This window comes from Myotis lucifugus, unplaced genomic scaffold, assembly GCF_000147115.1.
Source record: "Myotis lucifugus unplaced genomic scaffold, Myoluc2.0 scaffold_203, whole genome shotgun sequence".
In the NCBI taxonomy this organism is placed as follows: domain Eukaryota; kingdom Metazoa; phylum Chordata; class Mammalia; order Chiroptera; family Vespertilionidae; genus Myotis; species Myotis lucifugus.
This window is the reverse complement of record NW_005871251.1, coordinates 2,187,595-2,208,634: the sequence shown is the minus strand read 5'-3', so window position 1 is coordinate 2,208,634 and position 21,040 is coordinate 2,187,595. Positions and strand designations below refer to the sequence as shown.

The following is a 21,040-nucleotide window of genomic DNA, read 5'->3' as shown; positions in this document are numbered from 1 at the left end:
TAGAATAAGATGGAACTTGGAGGCATTGTAGAAAATACGTCTACCTTTCATCTACCTTTCATCTAGTGCCAATATTCCACCTTTGTGTGGAAATTACCTAAAAATCGGTACAGCGGTCTTACCAAAAAATCGATACAGCGGTCTCCTTCCAAGCCAGCACAACACTGATTCTGCTCGAGTCACTGAGAAAGTGGGAGTGGACAACCTTGGACCTCCCGTGGGCAGAAAGAGCAGGCGAGGGGTAGGCGCAGCTTTGCCGGGAACTGGAATGGGCTGTCACCCTGGACAAGCTGCTTTGCCCTCGGGACCTTGGTCTCCCCATCTATACCATGGTTTCTAAGAAGGCTTTGCAGCAGACTAGCATGTGTGCTAAAGGCTGACTTTGTCACTTCCTAGCTGTGACCTTGGGAGCGTTACTTCACCTCTCGGAGCCTTAGTTTCCTCATCTGTCAGATGGGGATGATAATGTGTGCCTTACAGGGCCTAGCCCATGACTAGTCCTCGGAAAAGAGCTGCTGGCCCAGGCCCCTCTGGCTGGATCATTCTGTGCCTCAGGATCCAGAGGACAGGCCAGTGATAACACAAGGACATCCCAGTGGTCTCTTGTCAGTGACACCATCTCTGGGCCACCCACCTCCACGCACGGCTGCAGCCCACTCCCTCCCACACAGAACCACAGCTGCCCCAGGGTAAACCTATCTGTCGTGGATGCAGCTGGTGAGCAGCTGGGACAGCTCATGTCCTAGTGGGCTCAGCTCGAAGCCCCGCCGGGGGGTGTCTGTGCTCCAGCCGCTGATCTAACATGCAACATGACCGACTTTCAAACAGACCTTACAAGGTAAAGCTTGGGACTCATAAACTCTTACTTGCAAAGAATCTCTTCTCCCAAACAAAACCTTCCACAGAACTCTGTCTCGGCTTCAGCAGAAGCAGGGAAACTAAAAAAGTGCGTGTGTGTGTGGGGCGGGGGGGGTGTTACAAATCAACAGATCCAAGTGGCATGTGAATTTACACCATACACCCCGGTCGACAGCATTCCTTTCTACACTGAAAAGTCGCGTAGAAGACAGCTGGTTAGTTATTTACCGTTAGTATGTTAACGTTTGCTGCATCACATTGTGACCACGTGCCCTTTAGGACACTTTGAAACATTGAGCTGGTGACATTTGAACAAATGTCTGCAGCGCTCCAGAATCGCAGAGACTTTGAAAACAATGTAAGCACATTTATACCACTTAGGGCTCCTTGATCTCAGTGCTCTGTGACTGGGCAGCTGTGACCACTCCCCACCCGGTCACTCCCACCCGCTGCTGAGAAGGCTGGAGGCGGGCCAGGACCGGCCAGCATCTTGCTTGAAGGGACTACCTCTCAGCCATGGGCCCTCCCTGGACTCTCCCGGGGAGCTTGAATAAATAACCCTGCCTGGACCCCAGACCAGGGTCAAGGCCGCTGCCTTAAGGTGTCTCTGCTTGCCCAGTGCCAGCCAGGTGCCCAGATGAAAGAACCTCTGCTAATTTAAGGCTCTCAATCACTTTAAGCTCCTCCCTTCAGAAAGACTCCATGTTTGCTTGGATGAAGAACGTGTCCTTCCCCTGTAGGGAGAGGGCAGAAGCAGGCAGCACCCGCCATCAGATACAACGACTGTGATACAATACAGAGCTCACCCAGAGTGGATTCTATTGACAGACCTTACAAAAGCACTCGATCCTCGGATCCTGCTCATTGCTCTCCCGAAAGTTAAACAGTGTTAAGTGGCCTGAATGAGCCCGGGGCATCAGGGTCAAAACCACTTGTCCGAGCCGGAAGCAGGTTATAAACGCCCTGGCAAATAAATAAATACTGGACTGTACTTGAACCAAACACATTCAGCTGCACCTGCTTCCGCTTATGAAATATCTCCTTCAGTCGCTGAAAATAATGCTGTTCTTAGGAAGTGGACCTTTCCATAGAAATAAAAATTAACCTTTTCTTCTCAGCAGCTTATTCCCCTTCCACACCCTGCCCCGCCCATTTCCTTCCCCTGGCACTGGCCCTGCTGTGCAGAGCTCCTTCTCCTACACGGCTGCCTTCAAACAGACCTGGTCCCCAGCCCTGGCCAAGGCCTCCCTGGCCCAACCCCTTCCCCATCTTCCCTCTCAGCCTAGCACAGAAGGCTCCTCTGAGCAGGGTTCGCCTTTTCCTTTTAGATAACCATTTTTACTTTTGACATTCCTGCACTCCTTGAATTACTTAGCAGCACACAAATATCACTTCTGTAATTCAAAAAGAAAAGATCAAAGTATTATATATAACTGTATAAAAAGAGCTAGACACAAAAGGCAGAAGAGAAGTGGAAGATAAAAATAGGAACAAAAAAGCAAACAAACAAGGGCAACAAATAAAAATAGTAATGGATTTGGTAGATATCAGTCCAACTATATCAATAATCACTTTGTCAATAGTCTAAATGTAGCAATTAAAAGACAGATTGCCAGCCTGGCCGGCATGGCTCAGTGGTTGAGCATTGACCTATGAACCATTAGGGCATAGCTCGATTCCCAGTCAGGGCACACCCAGGTTGTGGCTTCGATCCCCAGTGTGGGGCATGCAGGAGGCAACCCATCAATAATTCTCTCTCATCACTGATGTTTCTATCTCTCTCTCCCTCTCCCTTCCTCAATGAAATAAATAAAAATATATATATATTTTTAAAAAAACAATAGAAAAATATCCTAGAGTGAGGGTTAAAAAAAAAGGGGGGGGGCGGGGGGCAAAGTCCTTAACAGACACCTCACCAAAGAAGATACACAGATGGCAAGTAAGCCCATGACAAGATGCTCTACATCAGATGTCATCAGGGAAATTCAAACTTAACGATGAGATACCCTATTACTATTACTATTTATTACTATTACTATTACTATTTATTACTATTACTATTACTATTACTATTACTATTACTATTAGAATGGCCAAAATGCAGAACACTGACACCACCAGATGCTGGTGAGGATGTGGAGCAGGAGGAACTCTCATGCATTGCTGGTGGGGATGAAAATGGTACAGACACTTTGGGAGGGAGTTTCACAGTATCTTACAAGACTAAATATATTCCTCCCATACAATTCAGCAACAGTGCTCCTTGGTATTTATCCAAAGAAATGGAAATCTTGTCTACACAAACCTGCACATGGATATTAATAGCAGCTCTATTCATATTTGCCAAAACGTGGAAGCATCAAGATGTCCTTCAGAGGGTGAATAGATAAACTGTGGCACATCCAGACAAGGCAATCATTAGTCAACACTAAAAAGAAAGGAGCTGTTAAACCATGAAAACACACAGAGGAAACGCAAATGCATGTTCCTAAGAGCAAGAAGCCCATCAGAAAAGGCTCCCCTGCATGCGTCCCAAGTTGATGACATTCTGGAAAAGGCAAAACTATGGAGACAGTAAAAGGATCAGTGTTTGCAGCGGCCGAGGAGAGGAACAGGAAAAGCACAGAAGGTTTGCAGGGCAGTGAAAATACTCTCGATGGTATAATGATGGGTACATGTCATTATACATGCATTTGTCCAAACCCATAGAATGTACAACATCCAGAGTGAACCCTAAGGTAAACTATGAACTCTGGGTGATTATAATGGTGTCAATGTAAGTTCATAGTTTGTAATAAAGAAAATGCCCCTCTGGTGAGTGATGCTGATAACGGGGGAGGCTATGCCTGTGTGGGGGCTGGAGGGCATGTGGAAAATCTCTGTATCTTTCTCCTAATTTAGCAGAGCACAGTTCCTCCCATTGAGATTTTTTTAAAGTCTTTTTTAAAGAGCAGTTTTAGATTTACAATAAAATTGAGAAGGATTTACTGTTCTTTCAAGCCTTAAGTTTGAGGAAATGTGTTTTATACTGATATATGACTAATATAGATACCTGTGGGTTCCGAGCTTAAATTTAAAATTGTGTCACATGTACATGTGTGTGCTTTTCTAGATTTCAAAAGGTTCTCAAAGAGATTCAAGGCCAAGAAAAAAGATTAAGAATCATTTGCTTTAGACAATAAATGGTCAGTGGGAAAGACCATGTCCTTATTGTTTTGTTTTGTTTTATATCCTCTCCTGAGGATTTATTGATTTTAGAGAGAGGAAAGCGGGGAGAGGCGGGGCATTAACCTGAGAAAGAAACATCCATCCAGTTGCCTCCAGTATGCATCCCAACAGGGGATTGAACCCACAACTCAGGTATGTGTCCTGACCAGGAATCGAACCCGCAACCCTTTTGGTGTACGGAAAGATGCTCCAACCAACTGAGCCACCCAGCCGGGGCTCAGATTTGGTTTTGACAGTCCTCAGTCACAAACTCATGATATCACTCAACTAGCTCTACAAGGTATAGCTTGTCCAAGCGTGCTTCCACTTTTCCTTGGTGCCGAGTCCTAGATGAACCTGGCCAGGGGTGGCAGAGGAGAGAGAGGTCGCTGCGCCTGAGAGCCAGCTTCTCACGCATTTTTCAGCACATGCCTGGGCTCGGGGACCCACAGCTCTAGGCACGGAATCCAATTTCTATGTTCAAGGTGCGTGACTGACCATGTCACCACGTCAGGAGCCACCGCACCATCCCACATCTCCTCTTCCAGTGGGGCCCTACGTCCCCAAAGCTCCATCGGCACCCAGTTGTTACAAATTCTGCGAGGCACTCGGCTGCACTAGTGTATGTTTCCATCTGTAAACTGGGAATAGTGCAGTGTACCCTACACAGTCTCACAGGTAACCCTAGAGATCAAATACTGTGAAAGTCATCAAATGAATACATTTAAATTTCCTCTTATTTCTGCCAGTGAGAGACAGCAATCCCAAAATAGGAAAAATCTTTGTCAGTACAAAAGCATTTTAAAAAAAGACTAAAATTGAAATTGAATCTGTAGTAAAGTTATGTTAATATACCGTACCTAGCCCTAGCCGGTTTGGCTCAGTGGGTAGAGCGTTGGCCTGTGAACTGAAAGGTCCCAGGTTCAATTCCGGCCAAAGGCACATGCCTGGGTTGCGGGCTCGATCCCCAGTGTGGGGCGTACAGGAGGCAGCCAATCAATGATTTGCTCTCATCATTGATGTTTCTATTTCTCTCTCCCTCTCCCTTCCTCTCTGAAATCAATAAATCTACTTTTTTTTAAAAACCTTCACTTTCAAAAAAAAAATACCTTACCTAGAAAACAACCAAACAAAACACTAATGAAATTGGCATGAATCTTCGAGTGTTGAGAATATGGGTGATTCCCTCCCTTTTCCTCTCCTCTATTTTCCCATTTTTTAAAAATAAGCAGGCATGTGCTGTTTTAAGATGAAGATAAATGATGATGATGATGATGATGATTAGCACGTTAGTGTGCCCAGCACTGTCCTAACTGCTCTGGGTCCATCATCTCATTTAATCCTCATGACTAAATGGGGCGATTTCATTACAGCCACATTTACCAGACCAGGAAATGATCTTCAAGGTTAGGTCCCTTTCTCCATGACAAAGAACATGACTGATGGTCTTTTCAGGCTGTGGCACATACTGACTTGCGGTCGGGTCGGTGAATGGCAGTGATAAGTGATGTTAAACCACCGGCTGGGTTTTGTGCCAACCTGGCCCTGAAGACGATGATGGGGAGTCTGTAGGGCCCCAAGCAAAAACTGCCCAACACACCAGGCAACCAAGTGCTTCACAGACATAGAGGCTCCCGAGAGAGCGGTCGGGAAGGCCACGCCAGTGACGGCCACGCCAACGACAAGGTCTGGGAAGTCCCACTCTGTAGCCTTCAGTTAAGGGAGGACAAGGAGTAGCAGGAGCTGAAAGAACCTTTCTGGACCAGGGGACAGACAGACACAAAGGTTGAGCCTGACCAACAGTGACAGCCAGCCCCTGCTGGGCCCTGGTCAGGTCCGGGGCACTGTTCCGAGGGCTTTACATGTATTTTTGTTGTTATTGTTGTTGTTATTCCTCACTGGAGAATAGTTTATCCATTGCTTTTCAGAGAAAGTGGAAGGGAGGGGGAGGGAGAGAGAGAGAAACATCAACGTGAGAGACACATTGACTGGTTGCCTCCCGCAGGCCACCAACGGGCATGTACCCCAACCTAGGTACATGCCCTTGACCAAGAATCAAACCTGTGACACTTTAGTGCATGGGTCGACACACTAACCACTGAGCCCACCGGCCAGGACACGTGTATTAATTTAATGCTCACAGCAAACCGTAAGGGCTGTCTTCCTAGTGACTTCATGTTACAGTTGCTGAACCTGAGGCAAGGAGCGGGGTTGTCACCAAGTCAGGCTGGAGACATAGTCACTGTGGGAAGCACCTTAATAAGAAGGCCCCACGAGGTCAATGTCACCGCCCTCAGGGGCAGCCTAACCAAGGTCTACACACACCAGGAGCCCCTGAGCCAGGTCGGCTCGCAGCTCAGCTTCCCAAGACCACGGGCACAAGAGCATGCCTCTGCGGCCTTACTTCCCTCAAAAACATCCCTTGGAAACAGCCACCGACTCCCACTCGATAAGTGCGATGCCACCACCCAGCGGCAGACCCGAGGGACGGAGGTAATTCTGCAATCTTCCCCCTCCCTGACCTCTGGCCACACAGGCCGTCGCTGTGAGGCCACGGCTGGTTACTTAACCTCTCCGTGCCTCAGCTTCCTCATCTGTAAAGTGATCTAATGGCCACAGCGCTGATGGGGGAGGAAATGAGTTGCTACATTTAACACCCGGCCCATGATAAGTGCTCGGTGCGCATTAAGCCACCAACCCTACTAATAACAGCAGTCGTGCTGACATTAGCTCTAGCTGTGAACCGAGGTCTCCCACACACCGGGCAGGCTGTGTTTTCCAAACACGGCAGCAGCGATGGCTCCTGTTCCACACACTCTTCTGCAATGTGGCCAGACCATCAGGAGGTGGCGTTTATTCCCCGCCCTTTGAATCTGGGCAGGCCTGTGACACTGTGTGACTTTCAAGGCAAGGTCACAGAGAGTGATGCAGCTTCCACACTGCCACCTGCTGCCCTGTGCCTTCGAATCCTGAGGCTGCCATGCTGTCAGGGAGCCCAGAGGCCCCGTGGAGAGACGGGGAGCTCGAGATCCACGGGCAGCACCAGCTACCAGCCATGCGCGTGAACGGCCTACACTCCCAGACCTCAGCTGCGAGCCGCCTCCCAGGTTGGACTGAATGGTCCCACCTGAGGCCCAGACACGGTGGAGCAGAGAGGAGCCATCCCTGCTGTGCCCACATGAACTCTGACCCACAGACCCATGAGCATAATAAAACGGCTGTTTTAAGCCACTGAGTTTTGGAGTTATTTGTTACACGGCAAAGATAACTGAGACATACACTATACTCTCAACCGACGTATTTTCAGTACCTATTACATGAAGGGACCAGGGCAGAAACTGTGAGGGAAAAATAAAACCTAGTTTTATCCTAAGCTGACAATCCCAAAGGAAATACACAACTATCATTATATATGCCAGCATGTGATGGCAGTGAGGTGCGAAGTTCAGGACACTCAGGAGAAAGCAGGTCTAAAAAGGCTTCAAAGAAGCAGTGGTATTTGAATGGGGTCTTGAAGGATGCGAGAAGAAGTGCATGCCACACGAAAACATTTCAACACGTTCCAGGATTAGCAAGATGTTTGCCGAGGTCTTTTGTCACATGACTGGAGGGCACAGCAGAGCCAGGCGGGAGAGAGCACTGGAAAGGTCAATCCCCCCACCCCTGGCACGGGAAGTGAGAAAGAGGCTGGCTAGGAGAGCGAGGACTCAGATCAGGTTTGCACTTTTGAATCATCCCTGGGGCAGGTGGAGGACAGAGCAGAGGGCAAGACCAAATTCACAGTCAGGTGAGACAAGGAGGGCCTGGCCTGGTTTCAAGTTCAAGGACAAAAATAACACCCATTCATTCCTTCACTCACATCCCCAGTGCTTCTTAAAATAGAGCTGGTCTGAGGTCGATGATTGATAAATGTTACATTATTGATGCCATTTCTAAAAAGGTGTGACTACCAGCTACAGAGCCAGCCAAGAGGACTGCAAACTCAGTGATTCACTTCTTCCCCAAACCGACCTGGAGCCTGGGGACACCTGCACTGCTGAGCCGCACCTGCCTCACTGCCCTGTCAGGAGTAGCTCCCAAGCCCCCGGTGGGACCCCTTGCCTCTGAGCTAGTGCCTAGTTCACTCATTACTAAATGCTGAAGCTGCCACCTACTAAACTGTGACTTCAAAGATATTGTAAACATCTGATATTTAATAAATTGGAATATTCATCATAAAAATTTTAATTAAAATATTACAAGCCTTCGATCTCTTCTGATTATCAACCCTAATCCTACTTCCCCCAGCATTTCCTCAGAGATTGGCACTGCTATAATTTAGGGATATATTGCTCCAGATTTTTAAAAAAACACATTTACATATCACACACATATATATATAATTAGTAAAAATATACAACACTGTTCAGCATATTTTTACATAAACATTATCATTCCAAACATGTTCCTTGGTTTTCCCCTTTAATATTTTTGAGAAGAAATATAATCTTAGTTCTTTCCTTCAATATAGCTGTATAGTATTCCATCATAGGATTACACCACATTTTCATTAGTCCCAACATGTGGATATTTGGGTTATTTCTAATTTGTTTGCTATAACCAAGAAGCCCTTCTCTTCTCGCATTCCTCCTGCCTCGGTACTTTCCTTGCGCAAATGTGTACAATCCTCCAGCTGCTTCTGCCTTGACCATTAAACCATAGGGTAGTGGGGACACCAACAGAGACTCGGCCACATAAGTCACAGCACTGCCCCAGCAGTGAAATATTACACAGCTGTTAAAAAGGCCTGGCTGGTGTGACTCAGTGGTTGAGCTTCGACCTATGAACCAGAAGGTCACAGTTTGATTCCTAGTCAGGGCATATGCCCGGGTTGTGGGCTCAATCCCTAGTATAGGGCCTGCAGACGGCAGCCGATCAATGACTCTCTCTCATCATTGATATTTCTCTCTCTCTCTCTCTCTCTCTCTGAAATCAATTAAAAACTATTTTTTTAAAAGAAAAATGTTGAAAGCACATTACTAGGCTAAAGAAGAAAAGAGCTCTAAGAGGCTTGAAACTGTTTTTGTAGAGAAAACCACCCCCACGCCCTGTATGTGTGGGAAGAACTGGGCTAGCAGATAGGAAATGCTGGAGAGGCAGGTAGTACGTGGCTGTCTTTGTTTGCACTTTGTGTCTTCCAAGCTCTCTGCCCTCAGCATGGATTCTCTCGTATGAGTGCAGATGGTCAAAAGTCACTTCTCAGGCCACCCTCCTCTTCACCCCCCAAGAAAGAAGTCAGAGGGAAATGAATATTTTTGTGCAGATGAATCGGAGGTTATGTCAGTGGGGGTGGGGTGGGGGTGGGGGTGGCCAAGGGGTCTGCGGTGGGTGAGGGGGGGAGTTAATGGACTAGGGAGGAGTTGAAAGAAAAAACGATGGCATAATCTGCTGGGGCCAGGCTGGCCAGGTGTCCTGGCAGGCATGTGCATGTCACGTGGTTAATCAGCAGCCCTCTATTTGAGCTGGGTACTGTGCGAGGGCCTGGTGGAACAGGTTTGGCCTCATCTCTATTTTTTTTTTTTTAAGCTGTTCATTCGCTTTTCTAAAATCCTCATTTCTGAGTTATTAAACTATCAAATCCAAGCAGACCCCTTCGGAGCCCTGTACCGCGTCTCTTCTCTTGCTTCTCTCAACCGATGCCTCTGCATGGACAGACGTGCGAGCCCTGATGAAAACCGTCCTCCCAGGGCACAAAGAAGGCACCTGAATGACAGATGGCTGCAGGGATCCCCATGAGAGCTACCGAGGCCCCAACTAGAGCAGATCACCAGGGTGGAGGCAGGGGATCTGGCAGAAGAGATGCTGGGAAATGTAATCAGGAGTTGAGAGCCAGTGGGGCTGTCCAGGGAGCTTGTCCAGAACAATTCCCAGACCTGGGCGTCTGGGTGGGTGTGAGAACGGAGATAGCGCAGGGGTAGGTGCGGGGGGGGGAGTGGATGAGGTCATCATTGGACTGGGAATCTATTCCTTGGGCCCATCCAACGCTCTGGAAATCCTCTCCTCCAGCCAGGCCTCAGCAGGACAGAGGGAGCAGACAGGAGTCAAACAGCGGATGGATGCAAGCGTTCAGGTGGCAAGTGCCTCACAGGCCATGATGACCCACTGGCCAATTTGGGAAAGATGCCAGAAGCCCGTTAGTTCAGGGCTGCTCCCAAACCCTGGTATTCAGTCCTCCTCAGTCTGCACCAGCTGCAGCCCACAGCTCCCAAATGGATGTCACCTCGGCAAAAGCTCCTGGAAAGCCCTCAGGGACTCCAGGCTTTCACAACTCAATCGACAGGCTTGACAACCAAGATGTTGCAAACGGGAAATGACCCGTTAATGAGGGCTCTGCCGATACAGGTGTGAAGGTTATTGCTTTCCCAGAGCTGCACATCTGACATATGCCCCATGTCACCGAAACCCGAGCGCACTGACCATCCCCACAGGCCTCCAGCCCCTGGTGCTGATACTCGGAGCTCTCAGCAGTGGCCTGTGTGTGCAGGTGCGGGTCTGTGCGGGTGGCAGACGGTCATCGAATAGTGACACATCCTCCAGGACTTAAAAGCAGCTCAGGAGCCGCTTGCAAGATAACCACGGAATAAGCAACCACATGACACTCTGAATGAGGAGCACTGGGAGATGGGAGAGGAAGCAAACCCAGAAGGCAGCCAATGGGCACGCGGCTGCTGAGGGATTAGTTTTTAATCCTGCCCGGCAATTCGTTCTGCAGCCATATATCGCTGTCTCCCCAAACCTGGGAAGCACTTTAAAGGAAATCCATGCTCTCGGGGGCAAAAGAGAGGTGGCCCTCATTAACTCAGAGCTGCCCATCTGACAGGATTAGCTCGCCGTGCCTGGCAGCCAGCAGAACGGACCCCAGCGCACTGGGGACTTTCCGGGGCAAAGGAGCGGCTGTTTGAATTCTTTTTCAAGGGACCAACCCATCCAGAAAAAGACAGGGCTGCAGCGAGGAGCAGGTGAGGCATCAGGGGCTTTGAAAAGGTTATAAAAACCCAGGGGCAGGGATGGTGACATCAGTGTTTACAGAGCATTTGATTGACTTTAAGGCAAAATTCCAGAAGTCTGAGGCCCAGGGACGCGAGGGGAGAGTTCTGCGTCGCAGCATCCCTGGCAGGCTCACGGTAAAGTGATGAATTTTGTGGACACTGGCGCAGATTTAAAAAATAAAAAAAGCTTCAGAAGCTATGGATCGATGGTGCGCAGTGCAGACACCGCCCTGGCTTTCCGAGAGCTGCCCCGGGTACTGCGCAGAGCTTGGCTGCATCTGTCCCTGGGGAAGGCCAGCTAAGGAGCCCAGGCCTGGCACAGTGCCAGTGTCCCACCGCCAACCATCCGCAGTAGCCTGGGTTCCAGCACTGGGCCCACAGCTGGATCAGCTTCCCCGCCTGCTCCAGCGAACAGGGGTCTCAGGTCACCACCCACCCCAGAAGCACAGCAGAATTGGTTTGGGGGTTTGTGTGTGACGGGGAGGAAAGGATGTTGGGGGGAGGGGGGGAAGAGGGGGAATCTTTTAGTCTCTTCTCTAGGTCTGAATTCCCTGCATGCAAAACAACAAAAAAATTTTTTTAATCAAACCAAACAAACAAAGGGAAAACACCTTGACAATCCTTAAAGTCCCTTTTTAGTTCCAAGATGATGTGATTCTGTGACACCAAAATTCAGAGCCCCTGGCCTCCCCTAACTGCACACATTTCCCTCTGCCGGGGAAATGTACAGGGAAACGACAGGACAAACACCATCAGGATCAGGATCAGGATCAGGATCAGGGGAGGGAAAGAACGCTTAGAAACCACACAAAGCAGAAATGCCCCACCGGCAGGGAATGGGCCTGACGTGAATTAGAAGCAACGTGTAAAAGCACAGGTTTAGGAAAGCCTGGGCAGGATCCCGGGCTGAGGCAGCAGCACAGAACGTTTTCTGAAGGATGCACGTGAACCCCTAATGCGGGGAGGTGGGGGTGGGGGCGCATGGGGGGATAGGGCGAGAAACAGACTTAATTTTCACTCTACATCCTTGCGTACCCTTTCTAATTAAGCACGTGCATGCATTTCCTCTTCGGAAATAAAGGAATAAAAACACGTGCCATGCCAAAGTAAAACAGGGAGACAAAAACAAAGCTAATTTAAAATTTTCCTAATGAAATGTCACTTAGAAATCTAAGGGGACACTAGGAGGGAGGGCTCAAGCTAATAAAGAAAACAATGAAAAAAACAAGAGCCACGTGGTCCTGGCCAAATCCCTCCCACACCCCGCCACACACACACACTCGTGCCCACAGGTCTGCCTCCAGCTCCCACAGCAAGCCTGGCTGCGTGCCCAGCACACCTCCTGGTCTCCTGGTTCTCTTCCTCCAGCCCTGCCACACCTCCTTGGCCACTGGCTGCCTCCTCCCCGGCCTCTCGTCCAGTCACTCGGGTGCCCACAAACCTCAGGTGGCGCCCTCCTCTCTCCTCTACCTGTAATCGCAGTTCATCCGTTCATGCGAGTTCCCACTGAGCCAAAGGGTGTTTCCCGAAGGTCTCCCATCCCACAGGCTCTGCTCTGTGGGACCCTGACACTGTTCCCATTGAGAGATGGGATCTGTGTTTCCTCCCCTCGAATCTGGGTGGGCTCAGAGCTATGGCAGAAGTGACACTCTGTGACTTCAAGGTCATCCAAGGCTTCTACCTGGCTCCCTGGGACAGCCACGTGAGCTCTGGGCTGCCGTGTGGGCGGCCGACAGACTATGAGGAAGCCCACACCGGCCCACAGGAGTGACCAGCACCGCTGGGGTGAGATGCAGGCCCTGGGCCCCAGCCCTGGCTGACTGCAACCCAATGAAAGCTGCTGCGAGCTGGGACTACCCACTACCCCCACTACCCCCCACTACCCCACCCCAAAGTCCTGGCCTACAGAATTCTTGAAAAACAAGAAACTGATTCTTGCTCTGAACCATTAAGATTTGGGATGATCGGTTACACAGACTAGATAACTGATAACCTCCTTCTAAATAGGAGAACCCCAAAGGTCGGCGCCCCACCTCAAAACTCACTTCAGGGGGAAACTTGCTGATTTTAAGTCACTGAGCTTGACCAAGCCCTTGAGTTGCCAATTCCAGAAATCTACTTAAATAGATGCACTGCCCATCCTGCCTGTTCCTCCAAAGCAGTCCCACTGTTGTCTGCCCTCAGTTCTCTTCCTGGCACAGAGGAGTCCAAGCTCCCTTCTCTCTTCTCTTCATTCCACCCCCTCCCCCACCCCTCAGGGAAGTGTCCCTAAATTCTGCTCATTCACAGGGACTCTGAGCCCCATTCCCTCCTCTCCTTCCTGCAGTCCCGCCTCCGTCACCTCCCAGGCCTCTGCACTGGGCTGCATCCTCCACCTCCAGCCCCTCATCCTTTCCAGAACCTTTCCAACCCAGAGCAGAAAGGACGTGCTTCTGTTTTAGACACACAATGTTCCAGAAAAGGCTTGAGGCCACTTAAGCACAAAGAAGTCTCATCCTCAAACATGGAGATGACCATCCTCTTTTGGGGGGCAGTGAAGTGTATCCCCCATCATTTCAAGAATCAAATGAACATCTGGTTAAGGGGCATCTGGCCTCCACCCACAATAAGAAAGAATTCAAAGTCCTTCACCTGGAATGGACTTTCTCTGCCCTACCCCTGGCAAACGCCTAGTTACCTAGTCACACATAAGGCCCAGCTCATTTGTCACCTCTGCCAGGAGGAGAATTTTTGTGCTTAAGCCTGTCCCTCCCCCTCAGCAGTCAGTCACTCCGCCCCTGTGTGTGCCCGCTGCACTACACTGAAATGTACCTCTACCCTCACCCGCCTCACTAGGCTTAGGGCACCTGAAGCCAGAACCTTATCTTAACTCATCTGCATGTGACCTTCAGCACTTTAGACGGCAGGTGCCCAATAAATATTTGTGGGATGAATACACCTGTGGTTCCATGTTCTTCTCCTGGAACGCCCTTTCCCAGTGCACCTCCACTCCACAGACAATTCTCCTCCTCACAGGGGCCTCACATCACCTCCTCCCCGCTCTGAGGCCTCCCCCAATCTCTCCTGCAACAAAGCAGGCCCGCTTGTCCCCTCTGAGCGCCCCACTCCACAGTCACGTCCCCGGGGAAGAATTCCCACACCCGGTTGGCGATTCCTCCTATACTCAAAGGTGCTTTGAGAAGCATCTGTTCAGCCATTCATCTTCACAGCTTGATGCTCATGCACTTCTGCGTGGCCCCCGGTTCCCTTTTCGGCCTGGAACACACCAGGAGGAAGGCTGGTGACACCTTCTCCCGAGCTCAGCACAGTTTTCATGCACATGGTTCTGATGCCCCGAAGAAATGCTGCTCCCCGGTGATATCAATGAAATGGGTGACGATGTCCTTAGCATTCTAGGTTCCAAAACTAAAATGGTGCCTGACACATAATAGGAGCTCAGAAATATTAGCTGAATGAATGAATGAATGAATGAGTGAATGGAAGCTCACCGGCCTGGCCCTGACTTGAAGCTGTGGTCTGGCAGGCCCTGCTACCCCCAGGCACCGAGGCCAAGAGGTGGTATGACCAAGGTCACCAGCAAGCCAGTGAGGGAAGCTGGAGCCCCGCCTCTTGCCTCCAGCACACGACCCTCCTGCTGCCCAACCCCACTTTCTCACCACCCACCCCTTCCACGTCCTACGCTGGCGTCTCTGTGGGAAGTTTGGACAGCATCCAGGAGGATTCTTCTTCCTGGCTTTAAGACAAATTGTGACAAATGGCTCCACATATCTGCTGGGCCATGAAGGCTGAGCAGATGGGACTGCAATTCACACTATTAACTTAAATTCTACTCGATGCTATTTCAAATTAGGGCATTTTACCTAGAAATTACAAAAAGCATGCTTGGGGTGGGGGTGCACTTGTAAGTAAGTTAGTTTGCCAGATTTCACTTACAGAACTACTTGTTCCTGGCCACCCTGAGTGATCACAGAGTTTACCCCGCCCCTTATTCTCATCCACCGAATGTCCTGAATCATGTAAAGTAGGATTGATGCGTGGAGCCATCTGGTCTACCCACCCACTGCACCTGTGGACATTTTTCCCACAGAGGTACATTCCACTGATGGCAGCCCAGGTGGGAACTTCCATGAGCCAATTCTTTACTTTGAACTGAAACTGGGCTCAGGGATCCAGGACACAGGATAAGCCCAGTCTCTTAGATATCCATCCAACGGGCAATACCTGAGCACACTGTGGGCACCGCCCACTGGAGTGGGCTCTGAAGCTACAGAGAGATGCACAGGCTGTTAGTTCACCATCTGACGTTCTGAAGCTTCCCCTCTCCAGGCAGAACAGCCCGAGACCTTTCGTGGCTGCGTGCATGACGTGGGTTCAGTGCCTGTCCCCATTTCTTACAAAGGGCTGCAGTTTGCCTCTGGCTTGCCAGGTGGGTTGCCCAGAACTGCGTGCAGGTCCCCACGTGTGGTCTGACCAGCACGGACCATGCAGGCCGTCACCCCTCGGTTCCAGACATGACATTTCTTTCAGTGCAGACAAGACAGCTTTGTTTGGTGGCCACATCGCATGGGTCCACTAAAACTGGCCCTCCTTCCACAGCCTCTCCCTCCTCCTCTGGGCAGCTGGACTCAGTCTTGTATTTATCCCTGTTCCATCTGCCTGCCTTGCTTTTTTATCTTCCATATCATCCAACATGCCTGCTGTCCCTTCCATATATATATATATCAGAGAGGAAGGGAGAGGGAGAGAGAGAGAGAGAAACATCAATGATGAGAGAGAATCACTGATCGGCTGCCTCCTACATGCCCTACACTGGGTATCGAGCTCGCAACCCGGTCATGTGCCCTTGACCAGAATTGAACCCGGGACCCTTCAGTCCGCAGGCTGATGCTCTATCTACTGAGCCAAACCAGCTAGGGCTGGCTGTCGCTTCTTGATTCAAAGTCATGGCAATGATTTTAAAGGATCTGGATGAGTATAACCTCAAGTTTCATTAAAACTCACTAGGAAAATACAGAAAGGTCAAGGACAGAATCCTGCAGCCCCCAAATACAGGCAGAGCACTCTGAAGACAGCAAGTAGGCACGGTCTCCCTGCTCTTGTCTTGCCTGCAAGTGCTTCGGACCACAGTGCCTCTTGCTGGCATCCACAGTGGGTATTCCCAAAACATACACCAATGGATGCCAAAGACCCAGCCATTCCACTTGTATTAAAAATCATAATTTTTAAATGAGTGCTATCTTCAGTCTTTTTGTGACTTCCTGCAGTCCAACTGGCTGGAAATCTTAGGGCCAAACCTTGAAGCTCCCCCTCCAGCACCCCTTCAACTAGCCTGGGAGTCCTGCTCCTTCCTCACCAGAATCTCCTCTGTCCCTTTGTCACCGTCACCAGCCCAACCCAGGCATCCTGCTCTTCAATATTAAAGGACTCCAGCCTATTTTAAAACTGGTGTCCTTACTCCACCCTGGCTGATCCGCCCAGTAAATCACTGCCAGGCACGGCTCCCACCATCCGCCAGGCCCTTCCCACCATCCGAACACAGCCCGGGGACTGCACCTCACCCATCCCCCAAGTCCAAAGTCCTCTTCTTGGTATTCGAGGCTTCCAAATTCTGGCTCCATTCCCCATCTATCTAATCTAACTCTCATTAGTCCTTCCAAAATTTGCCTCCCCCTCCCCACCCGCCATTAGTCATTCACACCTGTAGGTTTTGCTTACAATGTTTTCCATCTTCCCGTGTTGCTGAGCTAAAAACAAGAAGGAGAATGGAAGAGGAAGAAGGGAAGGAAGAAGACAAAGAACAGGAAGGAGGAAGGGAAGAACCAGGAAAATAACAGTAGCATCAGCACACCCTCAGGGCACTGAATCTTGCCAGGCCCCCTCTAAATGCCTACCACATCCCATGTAACCCTCACAGCAACCTGGGGCAGGTGCCATTCTCATCCCCACTGGCAGATGAGCGTGGCCCCCAGAGGTTAAGTAGCCTGTCCAGGGCCACATGTGGAGTCTGCACCCTGAACCATTCCACCTGTATCGCTGCCCACAAAAAAGTCATAAGTGGGGAGAGAAGCATGGAATCAAGTACCGATCAGACAAAGAGCTGAGGGTACAGATGCTATGGGAGAGTGGGGTCAGCCTGGGAAGTCAGGGAGGGCATCACAGGAAGATCCCCTTGACCTGAGACTTGGGAAGTAAGCAGGAGTCGGGCAGGCAGCCAGGAATGGGTATGGAGAGGCAGTCATTCCACGTAAGAGGACAGGTGTGTGCAAAGCCAGGGACAAAGGGTGAGTTCACAGAGAGGGCCGGTGTAGGCTCTGGCTGGAAGGGTCATTGGAGGTGGGTAGTGAGCAGAGGTGAAGATGGACAGGCAGGGACCTTGGGAAAGATGGGCCCTTAATTCCAAGACACATCTTGTCAACCACTCCTCATTATCTAAACCCTAGCTCCTCCGCGGCTCTTCTGCCCTACGGCACTGCAAAGCTCAGGTGTGGAGACAGGTGCTAATGAACAGAGGGACTCCCCATCTAGCACCGTCCACACACAGGGAAGGAAGGATCACCTTCCGCCTCCCCCCACCACCCTCCACTTACCTTCCCCAAAGCAAAAGAAAACCCAACATAACTGCTTCTGTAACATGGAGTGAACCATTACTTGGCTTTTTCTATCACTGTGAGTGTCTAGAAACAAGGAATCATGGGCCTCTAGGAATCCATTACATTTAGGGGGCTCCATGACCTACTGTATTAGATGACTAAGAAAATATGCATTTCCTCAGGATTGGACACGTTTCTTAGCTTCAGTGTAGACGCTAACATCATGTGACAACCATGGCCATCTGAAGCTCATCAGACGATGAGAAGAATGACACGGGTCTTAAATCAGTCTTTGAACGAGGAAGTATTTAAGGCATACAGGAAAGTATTCCTGTGCTCATCCAGGGCTGTCGAATCCTGATATTTTGCCACATTCTATTTAGATTTTTTTCTCAAGAAAGCAAGCATTGGGGACACTGCTCAAGTCCCTATTTCTCTCCCTTCCCAATCCCGTCACCCCCATAAATAGCATGCTAAACTTGGTATTTATCACTCTCATGCATTTTTGTGCATTGCTATATTATATGAATAAAAAAATAGTTTTTGCATGCTTTAAAACTATTTAAAATGCCATCATGCTCCATGTACTCTTTTGCCTCATTCTTTTTTTATTTGACAAAACATGTTTGAGCGTAATCCATATTGACACACATCACTCCAGTGTAATCATTTCAACTGCTCTAGATCATAGCCAATATAAGAAAGTCACTTTCCTGTTGATGAATTTCACTTTTAAGTGGTTTCCCACTTTCACTGCAATACACGTTCTTGTAAATCAGGGGTGGGGAACCTTTTTTCTGCTAAGGGCCATTTGGATATTTACAATGTCATACTCAGGTCATAAAAAATTATCAACTTAAAAATTACCCTGCTATATTTGTTCAAACATTTAATTAACTCACCCCTAATGCCTTGGCAGGGCCAGACCCAATGATTTCTTGGGCCTTATATGGCTGTGGGCCTGACGTTCCTCACCCTTGTAATGTAAATGTTCACCTAGGAATACCTTCCGTCACACAAGGCACTGCCCAAATTGGTCAGCAATATCCCTGCATCAACTTATACTCTCAGGGTCAGTGTTTAAGCGTTCCTTTTGTTCCATGTCTTTGTTGACTCCTGGTATTGTGCGACTAACGTTTTCACCGATCTGACAGGGAAAAAATGTTACCTTCCCTGTTGCCCTGAAAATAAATTTTAAGTGGGGAAATAAAATACTAACACATGCAGCTTAGTAGACAAGAGCTTTCCACAACAGGAAGGGTGGGGAAAGGAGGGTACAGAAAAAAATTGAGATTAACCATGAGCTGATATTTGTTGGAACTGGTGAGGGGTGCATCAGGTTTATTATCTTATTCTCTCCACTTTACATTTGAAATTGTCCATAATAAGGAAAAGCAGCGTCCAGAGCAAAAAAAGAGCCCTGATCCCAGCAGAAGCAGCCTCCGGGGACAGGTGGGAGAGAGGCAGGGAGGGAGGGAGGGGGGAGAGAAGGCAGGCAAGAGGGAGGCAGGCGTGGAGGACGAAAGGAAGCAGGAGAAGAGCTTTCCACTTGTGTTATGGTTTAAGTCAGAGAGTTGGGAACATTCGTTATCAACTTAGCATTTCTGATAACCCTGCACAACAGGGCAGCAGCGAATAAGACATTATCAGATTTTTAAAGCATGACTGATCTGATGATCACCATTAAAAATCACTCAAGCTTTTGTTCCATAAAGTTTTACTCTGAAATACAGATGTCATTTGTTCTCATATTCCCAGATTTGTTTTTTTAATATGCACAAGAATGACCTATTACCAAAAAAATTTAGTGAAAAAAAACTGGTCCTTGTGCTTTTTTAAAAAAGACCTAGCATGACGTCAATAAGGATAGAGGTCATACTGCATACTTCTGAGTGAAACTGTAATCAATCATGATGAATGATATCAGAATTCTGGGTGACTCCGAGCAGCTAGAGCAGGGGGGACCCGAGTCCCCAAGTTTGAGGGGCAGGAATCCACACACTGGATTCCTGGGAAGTGAAATCCAGGACTCCTGGGATGTGAAAGATAAACCTCAGAGAAACAGAGTGGGATTTGGGACAGAGCATATAAACTCCTGCCACACCCACACCAGTGGGAAAAAGCAGATTTGCTAAAGGGATAAGAACACGTGGAAAAGTGAAAACCAATGCCTTAGAGCTGGGACCTCGGGCGCTGTCAGCTGAGGAGTCCTGAACGGAAGGGTGTGACAGAACAGGCACAGAGCTGCTCAGGGCAGAGCTGCCTCGAAAGAGGAGGGTCATCCATCACCGACCCACGAGGGGCCTTGGGAACTCGGTGGCAGATGTCAGCAGGGGGCCACCAGGGCCACCTGCCAGGGAGCCCCAGCAAAAACTGCTTCTCAAAGTCGTTTTCAGGTTCTTCTGCATTTTGTTGGTTGCAATGACCTCACCTCGGTGAAATGTGTGTGTCCCACCCACCTTCACTTGCAGCCTTCACTACCCCACCTCTGCCCCAGAGCAATTATTCATTAACCACTGGATTTACCATCGGTGACAGAGAGGCTGCAAACCCTGCTGCCTGCACGTCTAGGTCCGAAAAGCACACTGTGAGCTGTGAGAGGCGCTGGGGCTGTGGTGCTTGCTGCTCTGCGGAGCCTCGTTCAGCAAATGCAACGTGAAAGCTACCAAGGGCTCTGGAGTTGATCACCAGTCCTGTCCTCTCATTTACAGAAACAGAAACGAAGGTCAACTCGTCCAAGGTCACACGACTAGTTCCTAAGTGACTCAAAGAACCCAGGTCGCCAGCTTCCCAGGTCGGAGCTCTGGTCCCTCCCACACCTGGTCCCTGGTCTAAAGACCCAGCCTCCTCAGCGTGGAATCCCAGCCTTTTCTCTCCACGCCCCTGGATCAGTGAGAAAAGCCCATTTGGACAGGCACTCTTCAGGTGACCTTCAGGGGCCTGACTCACTTCCCTGACAGTCAGTCCTCTGAGTCCTGCCTCCTGGCCGCTCAGGCCTCTTTTGTGCATTCATTACTGTCAGTCTGGGGGCGCCAGCAGGAAGTTTCCAAGCTGGGTTCATTCTCAGCTGACATTGCCCGGGGCCAGCCTGTCGGAGTGACACCCAATCACGCATGCCACTCCGGCAGGTGCTGGCACAGGGATCCAGAGGGGAGGACAGGAGGTGGGTGGCTTCCTGGTGTGAGCCTGAACTCTCACAGCTCACTGGGGAGGCCAGCCAAGGCCTCGCTGGCCCTGGCCACTAGCCACATGTAAGAAGGGACTTCCGGTCCACAGGGGCCTTCCAATGCACAGTGCGGCTGACCAGCCAGACGCCCTGCTTGAATTGTTCCTACTCCACGGTGAGGATGCTGAGGT

General features: G+C 49.6%; 1 protein-coding gene across 2 annotated transcripts in view; it reads right to left on the bottom strand.

The window, feature by feature from the left end:
- Positions 1–21,040, bottom strand: part of IGSF3 (immunoglobulin superfamily member 3) — an 80,795-nt gene that overhangs the window by 38,777 nt on the left and 20,978 nt on the right. The gene's annotated exons all lie outside the window — the stretch shown is intronic.